We start from the raw sequence: 19,785 nt of genomic DNA, 5'->3' as shown, positions 1-19,785 counted from the left end.
CTGCATTTGCATCCATGTTAAGGTTAAAAAGTGAGCAGCTAAAGTCTCCGCTAATGGTAGAGCCACTTGTTGGGGGTAAAATTGTCTTGAATTGGGGATGTCGCGAGTGTGTAATTGAGGCCATTGATCGTCGACTTCCATTTAGCTTTGTGTTGTTAGATATGTCCAGTTTTGATATCATCATTGGCATGGATTGGTTGTCCTTCTACCGTGCCATCATAGACTGTTACCGTGAGAGAGTTACTGTATGCATGTTGGGTGGTGATTATTTCTCTTTTCTAGGGGATAGAACCGACACATTGTTGTCACCATTGTATAACCCACATGGTCAAGATGAGCTTCGCTCTCTCCTTGGAACTTTCTTAGATGATGGGAGTGGTAGAATTTGTGATATGTTTCCTAGAGTGGTTTGCGAGTATTCAGATGTCTTTCCAAAGGACATCACCAAGTTACCGCCACATCGGGAGGTTGGGTTTTCCATAGATTTGGTGTCGGGCACGGCACCTATTTCCATGTCACCGCCTAGATTTGCACCGGCCGAGTTGGTTATTTTGAAGGAGCAATTACAAGAGTTGCCAGATAAGGGCTTCATATGCCCTAACACTTCACCATGGGGCACTCCAGCCCTTTTTACCACCAAAAAAAAAAAAGAAAAAGATGGTTCGTTGAGATTGTGTATAGATTATCCCAAACTAAATAGAGTTACGGTTAAGAATAAGTATCCATTGCCTAGAATAAACGATCTTTTTGACCAACTCAATGGTTCACATTAAGATGGATTTGAGGTTGGGTTATCATCAATTGCGGGTCAGGGATGAGGATATTCCTAAGACGGCTTTTCGTACTAGATATGGCCATTAGGAGTTTCTAGTCATACCATTTGGTTTGACCAATGCACCCGCTACATTCATGGACTTGATGAATCAAGTCTTCTAAGAATTTCTCGACAAGTTTGTAGTCATCTTCATGGACGACATTCTCATTACTCACCTTCTGAGGAAGAGCATGAGGGGCACCTTCGCATTATTCTACAATTTCTTAGACAATGAAACGTGTGAGTTTTGGTTTTCCGAAGTGAAGTTCTTGGGCCATGTAGTTTCGGGAGATGGGGTCACGGTAGATTCTTCCAAATTTGAGGCAGTACAGAAATGGGAACAGCCTAAGAACGCTAAATTTGTAGTTTCCTGGGTCTAGTCGGTTATTATCGTCACTTTGTGAAGAATTTCTCTTCTATAGTATCACCGTTGACTAGATTGACTCGTAAGGGTGTAAAATTTTTTTGGGTGAAGTTTGTGAGAGATAATTTCAAGAGTTGACGCTTAGATTGACTACCACTCCTATTCTTATCATACCAAAACGTGGGTTAGGTTATACAGTAAACTGTGATGCTTCTAAGGAAGGTTTGGGATGCATTTTGATGCAAGAGGGAAAGGTAATGGCTTACGACTCACGCCAACTGAAGATGCATGAGAGAAATTATCCAACCCACGATTTAGAGCTTGTCGCTATCATTTTTGCTTAAAACTTTGGAGACATTACTTGTATGGTGAGAAATTTGAGATATTTTTCGATCATAAGAGTCTCAAGTACTTGTTTACTCAGAAAGATTTAAATTTACATTAATGGAGATGGATGGAATTTATGGAAGACTACGATTTTGAGTTACACTATAACCCTGGGAAGGCCAACGTAGTGGCAGATGCCTTGAGTAAGAAATCCATAAGCTTATTGACTAGTCTTGCAGTGAGAGAATGGAAAATGATGGAGGACATTGGTGAGTTTGACTTGCAACTTCGTGAGTCTACGAAGCAAGCTACTTTGTTCACCGTTATTGCACAACCTACACTTGTCACCTAAGGAATGGAAGTATAATAGGGTGACCTAGAAGTGGAGACTATCCAAGAGAGAATCTCTGAGGAAAAGGAAGAGAAGGGTTTGAATGTTTATGCCGATTCGAGTGTTCATTATCTTGACCGGTTGTTCGTACCTGAGCCAATTAAAAACGAGGTTCTTCGGGAATTCCACTACTCTCACCTTGCGGTGCATTCAGGAGGCACAAAAATATACCATGACCTTAGTCGTCAGTTTTGGTGGAGGGGTATAAAGAAGAGTGTAGCCTCATTTGTGTCTAAGTGCCTAAACTGTCAGCAAGTCAAGGCCAAACATCAAAAACCAGTGGGGTTATTGCAACCTTTACCCATTGCCAAGTGGAAGTGTGAGCACATCAACATGGACTTCGTTACGGGCCATCCTAGGACTCAAATAGGAAATGATGCGATATAGGTAATTATAGATCAACTCACCAAGTCGGCCCACTTCCTTGCCATGAGTGTAGAGGATTCTATTGAATATTTAGCCAAACTTTACATCCATGAAATTGTTTGACTCTATGGAGTTCTAATAAGCATAGTTTCCGATAGAGATCCTCACTTCACTACTCGATTATGGTAGAGTCTTCAGAGTGCCTTGGGTACTCAACTGAACTTTAGTACTGCCTACCACCCTCAAACCGATGGACAATCCGAGAGCTCCATTCAAATTTTGGAAGACATGTTAAAAGCGTGTGTGTTAGACTTCAAAGGTTCTTGGGAGAAACATTTACCTTTAGTCAAGTTTGCTTATAACAATAGCTATTAGGCTAGCATTAAGATGGCACCTGTCGAAGCTCTTTACAGATGTCCATGTAGATCACCAGTTTGTTGGGCTGAGGTAGGGGATTCACCTATGCTTGGGTCTAAGTTGGTTCGCGAGATATATCTATGTATATATATGATTTGTAACTCTCTTTAGGGACTCATGGTGCATTTACCCCTGGTGTTGAAATGTGACTTTCTTTTATGGGAACAAAATACTTTTGATTCATCGCTTTAAAATTTCAACATGTGTTGCAATTGATAATGTTTTGGTTATGATGATGTCACATGGATTTCGAGCGATTAGATGCTCTTTTAAAAGTATTTCTACTAGGCATCTATCTAACAAATTTTCAAGAATTAGTGATGTGCCACCACCTCAATGAAGAGGAAGTAGGCTCTTTTGTTTTTGGTTGGAGCACGGAGGCTTATGGATGTCTAATGTAGAAGTTTCGAACCGTGTGTCCATTTTTGTTGTAACAAGGCCATATGCCTTGCTTATTTGTAATCCATTAAGGCATCTTATTTGTATCCTCTAACTCTTTGAACTATATAATATGAAAATTATTTGATTGTCAAACTTGGAACTTGTAAGCTGAAACTGTAGTTCAATGAGAAAGCGAACTTTTGAGACAATGTTAATATTTATCATGTTAAGAACTTGGAATTTATAATGTTGTGGTAATATTTCAATCTTGTTATTTCTGGGGGCATTACAGAGACAAAGTTGGGGAATATAGAGAGAGAAACAAAGAGATGAAGGATAGAAAAATGGGTTTGATTTGGGGTGATCTCAATTTCAATAGATAGTAGATCAATACAAAGGCCGTAAATATTGTCCTTATAGACTTAATGTCATAACCCGAACCCGCCCCTATGGATTAGGATTATAACCGGCAAATAATCATGAGATTATCTACGGCCTCAGATAGAAATCAAATCATATTTTAATAATAGGGGGCCAAAATACGGAAGCAAAACTAGAAATTTTATCCAATGAGCTGTGCATATATGGCATTACAAAAAAGTTTCACATTATATTAATAACTCACACCATGCAGTCAATATAGATATACATATATCCAAGATCATTCAGAAACAATCTTAATAGAAATTAAGTTATGTACTTAGATACAGACTTAGTCCTACAGGACCACAAAAATTTGGGGGGGGGCGGAATCATAAACAAAGCCTCACATGTGAAGCATCCATAGCAGACTCCACGATATCTAATATCCTTAACGGATTCACTAGGCTGAAGTTGAACATCCCACTACTCACCTACATATATATAAATAAAGAGTGAGTTAACATCCAGTGAATAATACCAAAGTAAAAAGGTTGAGTCAATGAGCCCCTTTTAACAGATAAGCATATCTAATCAATAAGCATATATAATCAGTAAGCATTTTACATCAGAATGACCTCGGGTCCAACATGCGATGGAACGATCTTAGGTCCAAAGGACAGCAGAATATATGGTGTGAGTTCAATCATTCCGCGACAAAATGGCCTTGGGCCCAACAATGTACTGAATGACCTCAAGTCCAATAGTTAATGAACTCACCAATCAGATTTAGCCATCTCACATTAGAACGACCTTAGGTCCAATCATTTACAGTAATATAATGGTCATTCAATTATTGTAATTACATATCAGTCATTTAGACTAGTTAGAGATTCATTCATATCATATCAGTCAATCAGTCTTATTAGAGATCCAGAACGACCTCAGGTCCACTTTATCAGATACACCAAACGACCTTAGGCCAATTCAGATATATCGAACAATCTCACTCCATAATTCAGTTATACAAAATGACCTTAAGTCCTCTATTCAATTGTACAGAACAACCTTGGGTCCATTTATTATACTCATTTCATACATATAGCATAGTTCAATCGGTTGGTAACTCATTCACATATATCAGTCATTGATTCAAAATGATTAACCATACAAGGACAATCAGAAAATAAAGTATAAGCAAAATATCTTTACTAAGATACTACCTACAGTGTTTGGTTGATTGATTTGTCCTTGCGGTTGACCCTACACAATTCATAACACATACGAAAATTGGGTCACAATACTATTCAATCTGTTCTTCAATTCATTTATCTTTTTTAGGCTTCTTATTAACTCTTTAGTCCATTAAGAATGCTCATTGTATGCCTAAGAATGCTTAGAAATGAAAAAGAACAGAATTTGGAACATAAAACAACTTTTCAAAGTTTCCTAAAATAGGGCACTTCGCTAGAGGGCAGCATTGGTCGCTCGAGCGAACCTTTCAAACTGCAAAAGTACTAGATGCTCTCATTTTAAGCTCTAGCCAACTTCTTGGTCGCTTGAGCCAAGACTAAAAATAAAAGGTGGTCGCTCGAACGGTATTTTGGCCACTCGAGCCAACCCCCAATGTCTGTAAAAGTACAAGGAGCTTGAAATGTACGCTCAAGCGACACTTCTATCGCTCAGGCGAACTGCACGAATTCTGGAATTTCTAGAATTCTGTTTGAAGTTCAAAGTTGCAATTCAAAGGCTTAAACCTTGCATGATTGGTATAAAATCATGGAAAAACATTGTATAACATGAAAACATTTCTACTTTGAAACCAATTAGTCAAAACTTCATGAATTTAACAAAATAAAACTCTCAGCTGTCATGCAAGTATGAATCTAACTTGAACTCTTGTTCTATCATCTTCAAAACATGGAATTGAGTTTCATAATCTTATGATTCATGAATAATGCATGTATCAAATAACTCCCAATTCAACATGATTATCATGGTTTATGCTCAAATATGAAAAATCATAACAAATTTATACATGCATGCTTATTTTGATCACATTCTCACCAAATTCAACTCAATTCTTGCAATTACCTACATACTCTTCTTGAATTTACATTTATGTGGCTTAAGTTCATGAGTTAGAGTTCAATTACTCACCTAGAGCCTTTAATCCTTCCAATCCTAGCAAGTTCTTCAGCCTAGCTTCCCAAATCTTCAATCTCCAAGTCAATGTCTTCAAGTTCTTGCCTTCCTTCCTCTAAAATAGTGTTCTCTCTCTCTGAAGTGTATAATCTCAGCACATTGATGAAGAAGAGCTCAATTCTATGAGCCTAAGCACTAATCTCATCATATATATAGTGGGTGATTAGCTTAGGCTAATTGAGCTTGATTAAGGCTAAGCAATCTTACTTAAGTTTAATTAATTTAATCTAATCAATTTTATCTGAATCAATTTTTAATAAAATTTCATCGTAGGCTCTAAAAATTATGCTAATCACAATGGTACAATCAATTTTGGTTTCTGTCGCCTCTACGACCCTCAATTTCAATTTATTACATAACACAGAACATATTTTCCTACAATGAACAAATATAAATTCAAAAACATACATAATCACATGATTAGAATCCAAATTCATATTGAGCACATAATCACAAGTGTAATTAAAGGTTAACGGCATAACACAGAACGGGGTTGTCACACTTAACAATGTCCTTATAGACTTATGAAAGTAATGCCTGGACTTTTGAACAAAACAAGTTCAAAATTAGATCTATAGACCAAGTGCCCTTAAATAAATTAATAAAAAAATTTCAAATCCACAAATATCTATAACTTAAATAAATTAAAATAAATCTCACTCTCAATTAAATAAATTAATAAAAAAATAAAAATGCACAAATATCTATAACTTAAATAAATTAAAATAAATTACAAATATCCATATCTTAAATAAATTAACCAAAAAAAGTCTCACACTCACATAATAATTTAAATAAATTAATAAAAAAATACAAACCACAAATATCTATAACTTAAATAAATTAATAGATATTACAAATATCCAATGTCTACCACATCATTTTAAAAAAAAAAAATCACAACTCTCACAACTCTTATTCCCAATAAATTAAAACATATATATAATTTAAAAATATTCAATATTTATCACGTTATTTAAATAATAAAAAAAAGAAGGGAAAAAAAATAGAGAAGAAGAAGAAACCAACAACTCTGACAACTCTCACTCTTACTCTCACAATTTACTCATGCATATTCATCACTCACAATTCACTCAATCAGATGTCTATCACATAAATTATATATATATATATATATATATATTTAATAAAATAAAATAAAAATCCCAAATAGAAACAAAAATCCACATCTCTCACACACACATCTCTCTCTATTTAGTTTATTCCAATCAAATTTAATCTCTCTCTCTCTCTCATCTACACATCTTTTTTCACAATAACTCAGCTCCTCCATTAGTACATTTTGCAAGTTTGGGAATCATTCTAATGACGAGTATATTGTAAAATGATGATTTAATCCAAACCCCTCTATTTCATTCGTTTCTTTTTTCATTTTTTCTTCTACGTAAATTCTTTCTTACTTTGTATGCATTTTTGTAGTATTTGTTACTTTGAGGTTTCAAACTACAAAATTTTTATAATTTAGATATCCTTAAATCAATTACAAACTTACCAATAAAATTCAAAAGAAATGTCATATACTATTATTTGTTCTTTTTAAACTTCTTAACTCTATCAATATAATAATTTCCAAATTTTATTTAATTGTGCTCCTTTAAATAATATTTTTTATTTCTAAATAGAATTAGCACATTTCATAAAATTGTTAGTACTTTTTCATTTTATTTTAGAAAATTACACATATCATTTATGTATTTTAAAGGGAAAATTTCATTGATTTTTGGATAGGGGATGAGAACTATTAAACTAAATTGTTCATTATTAGATTTTCAAAAAAAAAATAATTTAAAAGCATATATTGATTAATGACTAAATTTTTTTGGGTGGAGAGAGAACAAATTAATATACAATTCCTAAATTTATATTTAATTTTTTTTTTTAATTATGAGTTGAAAAAGGAAAAAATGAAGGGAAATTTATCACAAAGTCCCACTATAGGATGTGATCCATTTGGTCCCACATAATAACTGCTTGATTCACAAGTCCCTTTTCTGTGTGATTTGTTACCGACTGATCCTATTTTCAAACGTGAATGGTGTTTGGTTGCCGATAATAACCTCGAATGTTTGTTGGGATGTTTTTGTTTATATTTGGAATATGTAATCCCACGTTTTATGGAAGGCAGAATTTTAGTACACAAGAATAAACAATGCACATGTATCACCACCCACACATGAATAAACTAAACTAAAGTCTTTGTGTTCAAAAACCAGGACGTGTAGTCCCCACCCACAACCACTTGCAGGTATGCAACAAACCACCCGACAACACAGTCACACAAACTTATGGGACCCCACCATACACACGAAGACTGTGCACAAACCCCACAAAATTTTCACCATGGGATCTATGTGGCCCATACATCAGTACATAGTGTGTATAGAGCTAACATCCACAAACATCAAACACCCCTAGACCCAAAATCAAACAACAACAGTACAATAGTTGGAAAAAATCCCCCAGATTTCACACATCTCACAAACCGATGTAAATGATTTCACGTAACATGGATGAGACACAAAATTCATATATTCGTAACAACAAAACACAAACCAATGACTTGTAAAGGAGTGTACATTACGTGGGCTTACCAGGGAATGACGATATGTGCGTCAGCAGTGAACAAGATCCACACCTCGACTTGAACTTCGTTACAACACTCAGCCAGATACATGAATGTTAGGGTTTCACACACCCACAAAAACCCACCCAAAATGTACCTACCAAATTTCTGGAAATAATCCCCTGAATATTGAATGTGGGATGCAATCACAGATTTTTTGCAGTTTCAAACACAACACATGACAGTCGAACACGGCTAGGGTTTCCATCAAGCTACTCAAACGGAATATGTTTCCAATTTGGGGATGTTCCACACAATTTGGATCTCCACTTTCAGGTTATGAGTGACCATTTAAGTAACCACAGGTTAATCCATTATTTTTGTTCACATTTGGGCTGTCAATTCAGGCGTGTGTGTCAACCCTTGGGTTCACGTCATATTCTTATGACGTTCCATAATCCCACATTTTACATTATTCACATCACCACACTAATCATAATAGTACCATTTTTGAATTAACATGAAACACACACAACCTTATTACCATAAATGATCAACCAATACCTTTTTGGCGAACAAACTAGTGGCAAAATAGTCAACAATTAGTCTGAAGGACTACACAGTGTACAAGAAAACATTTAGGACCATAGGGACTACAAGATTACAAAATGGAATTTATTGGTCAATCTACCAAAAATAAATTAATGTAAATAGTATATATCTTTTTTTAAAAAAAATAATATATTATTTTATCCCGTGCATAGCACGGGTCATATGCTAGTAGTGATAAATGCATATGGAACCCTTAGGCAGCATTTCTCTTTTGAAAACAAATTAATAATTGACTCAAGGGCAGACAGTAAGCATATTTACTATGAACGCTTTATTTTGTCTCCACTTCTAAAAGGACAAGCCAACACCATAGGCATTGTGATGCAAAGAGCTTTACTTGGAGAAATAGAAGGAACATGTATTACACATGCAAAATCTGAGAAATTACTGCACGAATATTCTACTATTGTTGGCCATATATTTTGTATTAGTGAGCTACATCCTGACACGTGGTCCATTAGGGGTAGTTTGGGAAATTAGTGAAGGTCTCTAGTCGTCAGAAGACAAGTGGAAAATTATATCAATGGCAATGGATCTGCAAAGTACTGGAACAATCAAGATGAACAAGGTGACATGGCCAAACGATTGATGAAAGTTTAAATTCAAATTTATGATGAAAGCCCAACTGCAAGAGTGACCAAGTGAAGGCAAACTGCTTGGAGTCATGTCTAATGATCGTGGAGGTTACTTCAACGGTTACCATCCACTTCGACGGTTACCACCAGAGCATATAAATAGAGGAGAAAGTCGATAGTGAAAGGACCCAGAACTAGATCCAGATACCAATCTATTCTACTTTACTTCTTTTTCAGTTCTTTACTTTCCAGTTATTTTTTTTCTAGTTCTTTACCTTCCAATCCTTTACTTTCCCGCACTGTATTTCAGTTTCTTAGAAGTAGTTCTAAGTTAATCTGTTCATTGTTGTAATCCCCTTTGAAGCTGTGAAAGTGCGAAGGTACAATTGTAAACACTTGTTTACTTAATGAAATTTATTTTCTGACACTGTTATCTCCCTCTTTCTTTACTATTATGATTAGTTCTTTTGAATTTTTTCCTAAAACAAGCTACCAGTAAAAATCATCTTCATTGAAGCTAAAACAACTTCAAAGCAATCGTCTAGTTAACTGGTTGGCATTTATTATTTTTGTAAGGACTTATTGATCCCTGCTAGTACACCCTAATTACATTTTTAACCTTCAAAAGCCAAAAAAAGCCAACATATATTTTTGGCACGCCTAGTGGGACAACCATTATATTTGCTAGATGTAGACGACAACGAGAAAATGAACGCCTCAAAGAAGGTGTAGAAGGAGATCTAGAATTGAATAACCCAGAGGATACTGTTAAGTCACATCTCGTGGATGTGTCTACTTGAAGTGGTCCTACACAATTGGTCGAAGAGACCAACACTTGAGGATATGCAACACAAGTCTCAAATGCTAGACAAGGCTAAGAGATTGGACCTGCAATTGTTCCATCTGCCCAACCAGCGAATCCGTGGGGAGGATTGGTTGATGTTATGGGACAACAATTAATGCATACAATGGAAAGATGGGAAACATCCTTTTTGGATCGAATGAATACCTATTAACCACATGTCCTCAGATAGGCTAACAAAAATATAAACTTATTTCAGTAAAGACTGGCTTGATATAAATAGCCTATGCAAAATAATAGACAAAGTAATGGGCAAACCAATGGTCAAGCTAATAATCAAAATCATGAGAGACCATCACATGTACCTCAATCATGGTAGGAAGCTCCTCCTAGACCACTAATGAGTCAAAGCATACCTTTACCTACCAGCAAAACCATACACATTGGTAGACCAAGGGTAACAAAAGGAAATGGCATTCGAGTGCTTTCAAATCCTATGTTTGAAGCCACGTCTAGCATTCGTGTGGTCACTAATCTTGTGCTTCAACTTACACCCGGGGGGTTGGAAGGAATTCCTATAGTTAGAAGAGAAACAACACATGTTTCTCCTCTAGTGGTTCCCTTAGCAGCACCTTTTGTAGGACAAATGCCTACCCCAAGGGGTCAACCATACCCTCAAAATCAACCAGCAAAAGAGGGACAACCCATTCCCCAGGGACAACCAGTCCTAAATGTGCCTTTATATGGACCAAAAGGGCTTACAGCACAAGGGGTTCCTCCAAAACCTGTGTTTTCCCTTTCAATAGTGGCCCAACCAGCACAAAATATTGTACCTAAGGACCAAATTCCTAACCTTGTTAGAGAAATTTGTGGACCTATAGCTCGGGGGGTCTAAGCCCCTATTTATAGAAAGTCTTACCCAGAATTGGTGGATAGACTACATGAATACCCAAGAGGGTATAGATACCAAACTTTACCCTCTTTTATAGGAATGAAAACCAATCAACTGTTGAACATATCACAAGATTTACAAGGTAATGTGGTGAATTTACCAACAATGACTACATTAAGTTAAGACTCTTTCCAAACTCCTAAACTGGGGCAGCCTTTGTATGGTATACAACCCTTACACCTGGTTCTATTCAGACCTGGCAACAAATGGAAGAGATTTTTTGTGCCCAGTTTTTCCAAACAGAGCCTGAAGTATCTATGGCAGACTTGGCAAGATTGAGCCAAAGGCTTGATAAGAAGGTTACCCAATTTATAATCAGATTTAAGAGAGCACAAAACAAATGTAGGGTCATATTACCTGAACTTGAATTTGTGAGGTTAGCCCAAAATAGGCTAGAGTTTAGGCTTCGAAAGAGGTTTGACTCCATAGAGTTTCGAGACTTACTTGAACTAACCTGTAACGTTACTAGATATGAGACTCTCCTTGAAGAAGAACAAGATCGTGGTAATGCATCTTATAGGACCTACTATAGGGATCCTAATTTTGAAATTGATGCAGCGGAGAGCATAGGAAAAGAGCCTGTTACCTGCGAAGCATTAATTCAAAAGAATATAACCATTAATCATCAATTTAAAAAGAAAGACCCTCACATGAAATATTCTTTTGATATATCAAAACCAAATGAAATATTTGATCATTTGCTAATAGCACAGTTTCTAAAATTTTTTAAGGGAGTTAAGATTCAAACTTTAGAAGAATTTAAAGGCAAAATATACTGTAAATGGCATAACTCTTGGTCTCATGCAACTAAAACTATATTATTTTCGAGACAGGATTCAAGAACATATTCAGAAAGGAAGACTGAAGTTTCCAGCCAACACAAAAATGGCAATGGGGATTGACATTGATCCATTTCCTAAGATCAGAGAAGCAGCAGCCAATGTTGGCGTGCCAAACTTCCTTGCCCAAAAAGTGGAGAGGAGCCTTTCCTTGAAGGAGCTAGATGAAGTCAATGTGCAGATGCACGTTGCCAACCAAGCAACCTTTAGGAAGAATACTCAGTGTTCACCGACAAGTGGGAAGAGCTTCGTGGGCCTGGAGGATGGTTCCAGCGAAGGGATTGACACCTTGGATGACGACTCACTCGAGGCAACAATTATGCAGCAGATGTATCCAAAGTGAAGGCTAAGTTACAAGTGGCTGAAAGGGCTTCCAATTGATGGAAAACAATACTATAAAGATATGCTGAAGGAGCGTAGGGTAGCTAGTACCTACAACAAGGTTTATCCGAATAGTCCTAAGCAGCAGACATCTTTGGCTACACCACCAGAACCTAGAAGCTAGTTGCATACAAAGGCAAGAGGCCATTGTATGAGACAAGGTCACCAAATTACTACAAACTAATCAACAAGCCTGTGAGTGACCCTGAATTAGGCTCAAGACAGGAAACAAAGGCCAATAATTGGCCTTCGAAGATAAGAATAGCAAGCACAACTATTGGAATGGTGGTTTTATGGATACCAAGAGTACCAGATTAGTTTGTCATGCAAAACAAACCCTAAAATGGTACCAACCTAGGGAAAAGCCTTTGCAAGCAAGGACAGAATGATCAAGCCTCCTTTGGTGGCTCCAAACAACTGGGTACTACTCAAAAACCCAAAGACAAAATAACCAAATATGGTTGTTGTGATCTCTAGACCCTAGAGAAGAAAAATCAAGAGAGGTTTACTCGATATCAGAAGGATCTAAAGGAAGCTAGTGAGGATACTTCTTTGGTACAACCAAGAGGTCAATTGGGAGAAGGCGAAAGTTCGAAGCCTAATTTCAAAGTCAACAGAAGTCTAACCAGTAGAGAAAAATTGGCTGAGGTTCATGTTGAACTAAAAGCCAAAGAGAAATCAAGTTTGGCAGGCTTTGAAAAGGCCTTATTGGAAAGTGATAATAACATTGAGACAGACGAAAAAACTAAACCAGGCCAGGAAAGCATATTAGCTGAGGAAGAGATGTTCGAAGCCTTCATGGCTGAACAAACAGAGTCAGTATTCATGGCAGACCAACAACACACTGTTACTAAGGAGCTCACTAACTTAAAGGTTCCAGAATGCAGCATGGAAGATGCATCACCGACATCGATTCAAACCAACACAAAGGGAGAACAAGTGCAGCCCATGGTACAGTTTGGCTCATTTTCTTCGATGCCAATCAATATGGTCTATGTATTGCCACAAGAGTTTTGAGTTGGAGAAGGGAATCAGGAGGGTCAGGAGGATGATTCTATAGAAGTTTCTAGTGAAAACTCACAGACCAGTATAATCCAACATGAGTTTGAAGTGGCCAAACCCATGGAGAGTGATGAAGAAAATAAAGAGGTAAGCATAGTTACCCTGTCATACCCTTTCAAATATCCCACAGTATCAATGACTCAGCATGTTAAGCCTTTGTATATCAAGGCATATTTTGATGGAATAGAAATGAACAGGGTGCTAGTGGATAATGGGGCAGCAGTGAATTTGCTTCCTCGTTCATCCTTGAGGAAGTTGGGTAAGAGGAACCATAGGCTAATCCCAAAAAGCACAACCATTACTAGTTTTGCTGGGGATAAACAGATGGCTCAAGACATATTGCCCATTAACTAGAGTGTAGGGACCCGAGACTGCATGACTGCCTTCTTTGTAATAGACAGCAATGCCAAATACAATGCCTTACTTGGTCGAGATTAAATCCATAACAACAAATGTGTGCATTCCTCCCTATATCAAAAAGTGATGATAGCCCTCAATAATAGGGAGATAGAAGAGATAAATGCAAACCCACAGCCCTTCGTTGCATGCGCAGATTTCGTAGAAGCAAAGTTGTATACTGATGGGGTGGTTCTACTTAGTATGCTGAGGAAGCCTGATGTAACAGCCGAAGTAATGGTTGATGAGGAAGTGGCATACCTGAAACACTTAGTTCAAGAAAGTGCTGATGAAGAGTACATCATTAAGGACACCAATAATGCCTGGTTGTAGGCAGGAGGATCAAGAAGCTAGACCATTGGCTTTAGCCAAGTTCTTCACATTGGACATTGATGCAATAGTCCAAAAAGTCCAGGAAGAAGAAAAGGAAGCCATGATGCTTGGTTTCAGGCATGAGCAACAAGAAGCCAAGTCATTGGCTCTGGATAAGTATTATGCATTGGACATCGAGACTAAAGTCTAGGAAATTCAGGAAGAAGAAGCTTTATGGACAGACTTTGTCTATGAAAAGGAAAATAAAGATGTTGAACCAGGATGGTTTGTGGTAAATCAAGAGGGAAAAATTGTTTCGAGGCTAGATGAAGCTGAAGGAGAAGCATTGGTAAGTACTCTCAGAGGAAGTTAATTTAGAGGAAGCTTCAATACAACAACCTACCTACATCAGTGCTTGGTTGGATCCCATTGCTAGGGGACAGTTATTGGTTGTCCTAAAACAGTATAAGGACTGTTTGTCTTGGTCATACAATGATCTACTTGGATTGGATAGGTCATTAGTGGAGCATAGACTTCCAACTTTAAGTCATACAAGAAAAGACCTAGGCGAATGAGTCCTGAAGTAGTTTAGAAAGTAAACGAGGAGATCGTTAGGCTCCTTAAAGCAGGCTTCATTAGAACATCCAAGTATGTTGAATGGCTATATAATATTGTGCATGTGATCAAGAAGAATAGAAAATTGAGGGTATGCATTGACTTTCGAAATCTAAATTTGGCAACTCTAAAGAATGAGTACCTCATGCCTATAGTTGATTTACTGGTGGACAGTTCAGTAGGACATGGAATCTTGTCCATGACGGATGGACACTCTGGCTATAATCAGATATGCATAGTAGAGAAGGATGTCCACAAAACAGCTTTCAAGTGTCCTGGAAACATCAAAACCTTCGAATAGGTTAAGATGCCATTTGGGTTGAAGAATGCTAGAGCAACATATCAAAGGGCAATGAACACTATCTTTCATGACCTCATTGGAGGATACTTGGAATGTTACATTGATGATATTGTTGTAAAATCTTAGTCTATGGAATCTCATCTATTCCATCTGATAGCAACCTTCAAAAGAATAAGGGAATTCAAGCTAAAGTTCAATTCACTCAAGTGTGCTTTTGGTGTATCAGCTGAAAACTTCTTGGGCTATGTGGTACACAAGAAGGGAATACAGATTGATCAGAACAAAGCCAAAACCATCATTGAGGCTAAGCCTCTATCAAGTAAGGAAGAATTGCAAAAATTTCTTGGTCAAATTAACTTTCTTTCGAAGGTTTATTTCTAATACTGCTGAGAAAACTAAAGTTTTTTCTTCTTTGTTAAAGTTAAAAGATGAAGAAGAGTTCACATGGACAACAGAGCATCAAGCTACTTTCAAAGGAAAAAAAGCCTATTTGGCCAAACATCCAGTATTGATGCCACCAAGGAAGGACAAACCCTTGAAGTTATACATTGTTGCAGCTGAAGAATCATTGGGAGTTTTCTTGGCTCAAGACAGTGAAGAAGGCAAGGAGCAAGCAGTCTACTACCTTAGTAGGCTTTTAAACTCTTATGAATGTAAATATTCTGCTGTAGAAAAGTTGTGTTTAGCTTTGTACTTTGCAGCAATAAAATTAAGATATTGTCTTTTGCCTACTATTGTCTTGGTAATTGCAACTACATATTTGGTTAAATATATGTTATCTAGACCTATATTAAGAGGAAGAATTGGCAAATGGATTCTAGTTTTGTCAGAATTCCACTTAGAATATGTCCCCCAAAAGGTAGTAAAAGGTCAGGTGTTGGCCAACTTCTTAGCTGATCATTCATGTCAAACAGAAAGTCAAGAAATAATGGATCTTGACACAGCTGATTTAGAGCCATGGCAGATGTGGTTCAATGGGTCAAAAGCTAATGGTCTAGTTAGGATTGGTATTGTAATCAAATCACCACAAGGGGCAGAAACTACACTTGGTTTTATAATTGATGAACCATTTGTTCCAATAATCAAGCTGAGTAAGAAACTTTAGTCATGAGACTTGAAATACTTATTGGCTTGTAGGTTCATGTAGTTGACATATTTGGAGATTCTCAATTGGTAATTAATCAAGTAAAATGGGTCTTTAAATGTCAAAATGCAAACCTATTACCATATTATGTTGTAGTTGTACATCTGCTATCCCAATTCCAAGTGGCAAATGTAACTTATATCTCAAGATTCATGAATCACGAGGCCAATGATATGGCTTAGAAGGTTTTGAATTTCAAAAGAAGGGATAATACTGAAATAGATATAAGTCAAGCAACATATCAAAAACTAATACTACCTTTAGCAGGACGAAGTATATTGGTAGAAGCTAATCAAAATCACTTGGAAGAACAAGATTGGAGACATCCAACAGTATTAAATTGGCCCTTCTTCGAAGGCCCGTAGAAAGCTTAAACTACAGTCAATGCAATTCATAGTATATGGGAATGCTCTTTATAAAAAAGGAGCATATAGTCTTCTGTTGGAATGCCTAGGACCAAAAGAGGCATTGACTGTCATGGCTGAGATACATGAAGGTATTTGTGGTGCTCATCAATCTGGTGTTAAGATGAGGTGGTTTCTTTGAAGGCATTCTTATTATTGTCTTCCAGGCAATGAATGAGATCAAGTGGTATGTAAGGATATACCACTAAACTGTGAGAAGAAGGAAGAACCAAAATGGGGTCATCAAATTCAACAAATCTATGATGAATTCGCTCCCTTGTCTAAGGATGAGACGGTTTTGGTCAGGTATCCCAACCAGTAGCTTTTATAGAGGAGGAAACAACCTCAGCCCAAGTAGAGACCTTTGGAACAGATGAAAAGCCTTTGAGGTCCATATGAGCAAGTTTTTGTTCTAAAGGTGTGTGCTCTGCGAAAGCCTCCATGACTTGAATAAATGGAAGAGGGTAAGTGTGGCTAATAAATGCATGAGAGTTTTTTCGAGGATGGCCATTATTGTCCAATGCCTTTTCATATGCTTGACCAATGAAGGAGAAGGGTTGGTTAGCCATAGAGAAGGTATCAGTCTCTTCGTTTGTTCAGTTAGTGTAAGCAAAGTTCTAAAGCCAAGGGAAGTTTAATGTTTTGGTTTATGAACGTTGCTTGAAGACAGTTATAATTAATTACCATGCACGTCCTAGAACGTGGGCAATATGCCGTAAGAAAAGTGTAGTGCATCGATCCACTAATACTTATGCTAGTGTAGGGGGTGATGTTGGCCATATATTTTGTATTAGCCAGCCACAGCCTGATACATGGTCCATTAGGGGTAGTTTGGGAAATTAGTGAAGGTCTCCAGTCGTCAGAGGACACGTGGCAAATTATATCAATGGCAATGGATATGGGAAGTACTGGAACAATCAAGATGAGCAAGGTGACATGGCCAAACGGTTGCTGAAAGTTTAAATTCAAATTCATGAGGGAAGCCCAACTACAATAGTGACTAAGTGGAGGCAAACTACTTGGAGCCATGTCTAATGATTGTACAGGTTACTTCGATGACTACCACCAAAGCATATAAATAGAGGAGAAAGCCGATAGTGAAAGGACCCAGAACCAAATACAGAAACTAGTATATTCTACTTTACATCTTTTTCAGTTCTTTGCTTTCTAGTTATTTACTTTCCAGTTCTTTGCCTTCCAGTCCTTTACTTTCTCGCACTGCATTTCAATTTTTTAGAAGTAATTCTAAGTTAGTCTGTTCATTGTTGTAATCCCTTTCGAAGTTGTGGAAGTGCGAAGATACAATTATAAACACTTGTTGTAATCCCTTTCGAAGTTGTGGAAGTGCGAAGATACAATTATAAACACTTGTTTACTTACTGAAATTTATTTTCTGACATTGTTCTCTCCCTTCTTCTTTACTATTGTGATTAGTTCTTTTGAATTTTCTCCTAAAACAAGCTACCAGTAAAAGTCCTCTTCATGGATGTTATAAGAACTTTGAAACAATCATCTGGTTAATTGGTTGGCATTTATTATTTATGTAAGGATTTGTTGATCCTTGCTGGCACGCTCTAATTACATTTTTTACCTTCGAAAACCAAAAAAAGCCAAGAACTACAGTGGGGATTCAACAATCAGCACATGAAATTTTAATGAATTTGAAAAAAATTGTATTGAGAAGTAATCTATATGGAACTTGTGGCACGTCTAATTGTGTCAAGGGTCCTGAATATGTAACTATTCAAGATGTTATCTCGCCGCCTTATGTGGAAATTGTTGATAATACATAACATATACTATTGATTTGCGCATTAGATTACAAATTGAGAGGAATCACGGATATTGTATAAAAAGTCCAAATAACTTTCAAGACGGAAGTTATCCTATAGATGTTGTATTCACGCCTGTTCGAAATGCAAAAGTATTCATTCTTATGGGAATGGGGATGAAAAACAAGAGATTCTTTTTCGCGAAATATGGACAAATGGAAGTTTAACTCCTAAAGAAGCATTTCGTGAAACTTCTCGAAATTAATTGATTTATTTATTCCCTTTTCCCATACAAAAGAAGAAAACTTCCATTTAGACGACAATCAACCCAAGGTTACTTTGCCTATTTTTACTTTTCATGATAAATTGACTTTAAAAAAAATTAAAAATTAAAAATAAATAAATAGCATCAAAATATATTTTTATTGACTAATGAGACTTGCCTCCAAAATCTATAATTGCCTCAAAAGATCCAATATATATACATTATTGGATCTTTTGAATCACACCCAAGAAGATCTTATGAAAAATGAATATTTTTGCATGGAAAATGTAAACCAGATATTGGGCATTCTCGAAAAGCATTTTGCAATAGATTTACTGAAAATAATTTTTAAATCTGTTGGATTTTTTTATTGCATCTTTTTTTCACAGAGAGAGAGAGAGAGAGGGAAAAAAAAAAAGAAGAATAAGAAGATAAAAATACAGTCAATCACTGCAAAGAGTTAGTGGTCATTTGGGCTTAATATATCTGTTTTGTTAAATAAATAGGTTAAAATAATTTAGATAGATAGGTTCAAAAAAAAATCCAATAGATAAAATAAAAATTTAAACAAATAGGTTAAAATGTTGAAAAAACTGAACAGATAAAATAAAATTTTGAACAGATTGTTCTAAAAATTGAACAAATAAAGTAAAATTTTGAACAGATAGGTTAAAATAATTTGGATTGATAGGTTCAAAAAATCGAACCGATAAAATAAAAATTTATACAGATAGGTGGTATTTATGAAACTAAATTTCTTAAACCCATACCACATGGACTTTTCACCAACAAATGTCATTATGTCCCTAAATAGAACCATATTGTCCGTAATAACTTACCGAGGTACGAATATAGATTTATGAAGAATTTTCCTTTTTATTATTAAATACTTTACACCATAAACAATTTACTTGTATCACAAAATAATTAATAAAATAGTTATAGTTGTTTAAGATTGCATTTATCAAAAAAAAAAAAAAAAATAGTTGTTTAAGATCGCATCAAACCAGATCCAATGCTGGAAAGAGAATCACACCGAACCCATAATATATTTTTACTTTATCTTCTTATTAATTTAAACAAAATTAAATTACTGAAGAAACTTTTAATCTGAAGAAAATTGAATAATAAATTTATTTTATTT

Source organism: Camellia sinensis, chromosome 10, assembly GCF_055761805.1.
Source record: "Camellia sinensis isolate YWXY chromosome 10, ASM5576180v1, whole genome shotgun sequence".
In the NCBI taxonomy this organism is placed as follows: Eukaryota; Viridiplantae; Streptophyta; class Magnoliopsida; order Ericales; family Theaceae; genus Camellia; species Camellia sinensis.
This window is presented reverse-complemented; position numbering follows the sequence as displayed.